Source organism: Lactuca virosa, chromosome 3 (genome assembly GCF_052849685.1).
Source record: "Lactuca virosa cultivar CGN04683 chromosome 3, Lactuca_virosa_CGN04683_v6, whole genome shotgun sequence".
NCBI lineage: Eukaryota > Viridiplantae > Streptophyta > Magnoliopsida > Asterales > Asteraceae > Lactuca > Lactuca virosa.
Window position 1 is genome coordinate 348,995,466 of NC_136428.1, and position 6,298 is coordinate 349,001,763.

A 6,298-nucleotide genomic window follows, 5' to 3' on the forward strand; every position below is an offset into this window, starting at 1 on the left:
ATAACTCTTTTTTCGGTCCCGAGTTGCTTTCAGTCGTTCATGAATTTGAATGATCTTCTCTGTTGTCTCTCGTATGATCACCGAACCAGTGATAGTGTTGTTAGGTACTTGCCCTCTTGCTATCTGAGTGTCACCCACTTCAGCCCAACACAGAGGTGATATGCACTTGTGCCCATAGAGGGCTTCAAATGGAGCGACTTTGATGCTAGTATGATAACTATTGTTGTATGAGAACTTGATGAGTGGTAAGTGGGTATCCCAGGCTCTATCGAAGTCTATCACACAAGCTCTCAACATGTCTTCCAGCATCTGAATAGTTCTCTCTCTCTCTCTTTGCCAATCGGTTTGAGGGTGATAGGTTGTACTCTTGTCAAGTCGGGTTCCTAAGGACTTTTGTAGTGTTTGCCAAAACTGTGAGGTAAACCTGCTATCTCTGTCGGAGATAATGGATATTGGCACTCCATGCAATTGTACAATCTCCTTGATGTACGTTCTAGTTAGTTTTTCCATATTCTCTATTTCTTTTATTGGCAGGAAGTGCGCGGATTTGGTTAACCTATCGACAATCACCCATGTGGTGTCGAGTCCACCAGTCGTCTGGGGCAATTTAGTTATGAAGTCCATGGTTATCCGCTCCAACTTCCACTCGGGTATATCCGGTTGCTGTAGCAAACCCGGGGGCTTTTGGTATTCTACCTTAACCTTGGCGCAAGTCAAGCACTTTCCTACATAGGTAGCGATTTCTGCCTTCATGTTTGGCCACCAATATAGTTTCTTGAGGTCTAGATACATCTTATCAGAGCCAGGGGGAACGGCGTATTTGGTCTTGTGAGCCTCGTTCATGAGAAATTTTTTGTAACCGCCAACTTTTGGTGTCCATATTCGATTCGTGAGACAGTAAGCTACGTCACCCTTAACCTCAAGCTTTTTATCCATTCCTCGTAAGGCTTCACCTATGACATTATCAGGTTTCAAAGCCTCAAGTTGGTCCTCCTTGATTGGCATGGACATGTGTGAATGGATGGTCATGGTTATGGATTTTACTCGGCAGCCCGAGTATTCTTTTCGACTTAGGGCATCTACTACTATGTTGGCCTTTCCTGGATGATAACGAATTTCACATTCGTAGTCGTTTAGTATCTCCACCCACCGTCGTTGTCTCATTTTGAGCTCCTTTTATTTGAGAATTGTTGGAGACTCTTATGGTCAGTGAAGATTGTACACTTTGTAACATAGAGGTAGTGTCTCCAGATCTTCAGGGCAAACACTACTACTCCCAATTCAAGGTCATGTGTGGTGTAGTTGAAATCATGAGTCTTAAGTTATCTCAAGGCATATGCAATGACCTTTCCTCGTTGCATGAGCAGACAACCTAGACCCTGCTTGGACGCATCACAGTAGACCACAAAGACTTTCGTCCCTTCTGGAAGAGACAAGATCGGAGCACTACATAGGGCTTGTTTTAGCGTTTGGAAGGTAGTTTCTTGTTTATCCTCCCAGTTGAAGGTCACTCCTTTCTGAGTCAGTTTAGTGAGTGGCTTTGCAATCTTGAAAAGGTTATGTATAAACCTCCTGTAGTAGCCAGCAAGGCCTATGAACTGGCGGATTTTCATCGGTGTCCTTGGTGCTTTTCAGTTCTGAATTGCCTTGATTTTAGAGGGGTCCACATGTATCCCTTCCTTGATGACCACGTATCCCAAGAAGTCCACCTTTCGGATCCAGAATTTGCATTCTAAAAACTTCGCATATAGTTTCTCCGTCCTTAATGTCTCCAGGACAAGTCATAGGTGTTGACTATGTTCTTCCTTACTTCGTGAATAGATTAGTATGTCGTCGATGAATACTATCATTGATTTATCTAAGTAAGTTTTGCATACATGGTTCGTTAGGTCCAAGAACACCGCGGGTGCATTAGTCAAACCGAAAGGAATCACCACAAACTCATAGTGACCGTAGCGTGTTCTAAACACCGTTTTAGGGATATTTTCCTCCTGGACCCGTAGTTGATGGTACCCTGACCTCAGATCAATTTTTGAAAAGTAGCTCACTGCCTGAAGTTGGTCGAACAGGTCATCGATTCAGGGTAGCGGATATCGGTTTTTGATGGTGAGTTGGTTCAACTCCTGGTAGTCAATGCACATACAGAACAATCCGTCTTTCTTCTTTACGAACAGAATCGTTCCCCCCAAGGTAAGAAGCTTGGTCTGATGAACCCTTTCTCAACAGTTTGTTCAGTTGGCTGGACAATTCCTGCATTTCGGCCAGGTCCAATCGGTATGGTGATTTGGCTATGGGAGTGGCTCCTAGAACCAAGTCGATTCTAAATTCAACTTGTCACGCGGGTGGTACTCCCAGAAGGTCTTCTGGGAATACATCGAGAAAGTTACAGACCTCTGGAATATCCTTGATGTCTTTCACTTCTCTATTCTCGTCAACAACGTGAGCTAGGAACACGTGGTACTTCTTGCGTAGATAACTCTGAGCCTTGATGCAAGAGATGATTTGGAGGTTTGTGCTAGGTTTGTCACCGTAGATGACGAGGATTTCATTACTCGGTAGGCTAAGGCGAATGGCCTTTTCGTAACACATGATGTCGGCATGGTGAGGACTTGGCCAATCTATGCCAATGATGACGTCAAAGCACCTTATTGTAACTGGCATTAGGTCGATTTGGAAGGAGTGATTGTTTAGAGTTAGAGTGCATCCTATGTATATATCTTTAGTGCTTTCAGTTTTACCATTTGCCATTTCTACTGTGAATGTTTCGTTGAGTGATTGTGTCTTTTGTTTGAGGAATAGTTCAAATGTATGACTCACGAAACCCCTCTCCGCACCGCTATCAAAGAGTATGCATTCATATGTGTTATTGAGAAGAAACGTATCGGTAACTGTAGTGGGGTCCTTCATTGCTTCCTCATGCCCTATTGCCAAAACCCTTCTTGTACCTCCATGTAACAACCGGTTATTTCGGGTTAATAAAAGTCAAGGCAAGTCAATAAAATTCAAACACGTCGAATTAAAATTCAATTTATTTATTCATAAAGCATAAAGTATAAAATTGAGCCTTAATTTAGAGTTTTCCGTTTTGGGAATCAAATCCCACCAAAACCGAAATCCCCTTTTGTGGAACAAATAGGACCGAGATCATCACCTTAGCCTAGAACCATGCGAAGCCGAGGTCCCACCTAGACCGAAAAACCCTTGGACCGAGAACCCCTTTTAGACCGAAATCACCTTGAGTTCTCGGTTGGACTTTTTACCGAAATCTAGGTTCTCGGTTTGGAGGATAAGCTGAGAACACCATTTCTAGGCGGTGGCACGTTATTCCAGATGATATAATACACTTCCCAATGCACCTATCAAATCAATTTTACCCCATATTTATATGCTAAACTGAAATCAAGGTCCCATTTCTCATTTACAAATTTGAAAATTCCTTCAATTCTCTCTCAAGAACCGAATTCAACCTCATACATCTTCAAGTTCATACTAGAGTATCTTTAAATCTTCATAAGAACATCATCAAATACTCCCAGCGCATCTTCAAATTTTCCCAGGAAAACAAAGTCCTTCAAGTTCATTCTTAAGAAGTTATTGTAAGTTCCATATATAATCTAGTGTTTTATACAACACTTTAATTATTATTTCAACTAATTTACACACAATATCGTGTGTTAATACTATTAGGATACGGCTATATACACGTGTTCTAACCCGAGGATCGTCGCTATCACTTCGTTAACCAGCCAAGAACACACTCAAGGTGAGTTCATACCCCTACAGTTTTCACGATTTTTATATGTTTTAAGGGGGGGGATATAAGTAAAACACAAGATAGATTGTGTTAATATACAACCCGTTACATTTATATTTTTACTATATATAAATATACATATGGGTACAAATTTGATCCAATAAAATCTTAACCCTTTTGTAATATGTTGAGCAAAAAGGGTATAATTATATAAACATGCATATATAATTATTTCAATTCAAATTTATTATCACGGTAAATTGATAATAGTATACAAAGGATTCACTATTTCAACGAAACATTTGTATAAACTATAATAGGTATAGTTTATGAGACATTCACACTAAATTACCTGTTCAAGATACAATTTCAAAAATAATTATTTAAATGCATAATTATTTTATAACATGTAAACGGATCATGCATACAATTACAGGAACAGGAGTTTTGATCATACTACACGTAAACAGTCAATATGGCTTTATGAGACGCGTCTTCAAGTACTTATCTTAGTACTAACAAAAGTCCTGAATTATAACCAGAATCTCTCGTAAGAGAGCGAGATAATTGTATATAGATCTATACGAGACTGACAATCCCGCACCTAAATTGTTAGCTACAGTTGGACCGGCAGGTCTAGGGTGACAAATGTCGTTACAGTTCCGACGCCTGAAGAACGTTGTTCAGGCCATCTAGTCGCATTAGTATGGTTATAATAATTCACAAGCGGTATTAACAATACGTTTGGTTTACGAATACATACATGTCTTCAAGTAGTATTATTTAGATACAACTACATTACATCATTTTCTAGTACAATACAAATTACATTCCTGGGAACAAATATTCAAAGGGTTTTACATAGATACAACCACAATACATTATTTTCCAGTACAATATAGTTTACATTTCTAGAAACATCTATTCAAATAGTTTTATAAAGATATAAAACTACACTATACTACTACAAAGTACAACAATACTTATACATTTTGGTCTTGGAACAATTGAGACTACATTACATCTAAAAGAAAATATTGGATTTTCTGAAAGAACACACTATCATTTTCAAGGAACAAAGACATATATTTCTCATACAAAATACTTATGAACTCACCAACTTAATTGTTGACACTTTTTCAAAACAACTTGTATTCTCAGGAAATCAGTAGACACGTACCCTCACGGGTTTTGGTGAAGACGGAGCTTAGTATAGTTATGTCTTATATTTTTATTGTATGCTTTTGGAGTCAAACAATGATTCAAATACAATGTAAATATTAAGTTATCAATACAATGTTTGTAATGCTTTGATGTATATTATGCAATTGTTATGATACTATACATGACGTCATCCACCCCCGTACGTTTTCGTCGTTTACTCGGTTCGGGGTGTGACACTCCAGCATTCCTGTTATTGGCTTTTGGTCATTCTCTCCTGAAATGCCTCGTTTCCCCGCATCCGTAGCACGCTTGACTCACCCCGACATTTGTGGCAAGGGTGGCCTGTTGAGTTGGCACCCAACAGAAGCGGGCGGTATGCCCCTTTTTGTTGCAGTTGTTGCAATGCATTTCCCGACAAGCTCCATTGTGGTGGAAGTTGCACTTTCTGCATTTGGGTAGGCTTCCAACATATTGTTTCGTTGGTGCTGGGGCGGCAGGGACAGTGGCTGCATGGACTGCCTCCATTTTTTGTCTCTTGGCGGGCTCTTGCATCGGTTGGCCCTTCCACTTGTTCCAAAGTTTTCTTTTGTTGTCTCCCCCTTTTGTTTGTTTGGGGATAGGTGTCATGGTGCCCTGGCGGACTCCATGATCCACAAGAATTTGTGCCAAGCGTTTGGCACTGTCAAAGGTGGAGGGGTTTGTAGATACCATACTTCCTTCAATCTTGGGGGATAGACCCCAGATGTAACCTTCCACCTTTTTGCATTCCGGGGTGACCATCCCGGGACATAGCACCGCGAAGTCGCTAGACCTAGTAGTATAGACTGCTACATCGGAGCTCGTCATTGTGAGGCTCCAGAGCTCTTGCTCCAGCTTCTGTACTTCGCCCTTCGGTTAGTATTCCTCCAGCATCATGATTTTTAAGTCATGCAGCTCATAGAGTTGGCCACCAGGAGAGTTAGTAATTTGATGTGGCCGTTCCACCAGGAGAGGCCCCCATCAGCGAATATGCAGGCGGCAAATTTGACCTTGCTTTCTTCCGGGCATGTACAGATCTCGAATAATGACTCTGTTTTCTTGAACCATCTTGTCAGGGTAATGATTCCTCCGCTTCCATAGAAGGACTTGGGCTTGCAATTTGAGAAGTCCTTGTAGGAGCATCCTCTTGGGGATCCATGGCTTTCGCCCTGATTAGAACTATTGGTACCGTTTCCAGTCCCATTGGTACCATTTGTACTGATTTGTGCCATGGCGGACGCCACAGTGGCTGTTATAGCAACTTGGAAGACGACATAGTCCATTTGTGGAGGTGATGGCGGTGGCGGTGGAGCTGTTGATGTGTTGTTGACACGCCTGATAATTCTGCGTAGTGGCATCCTT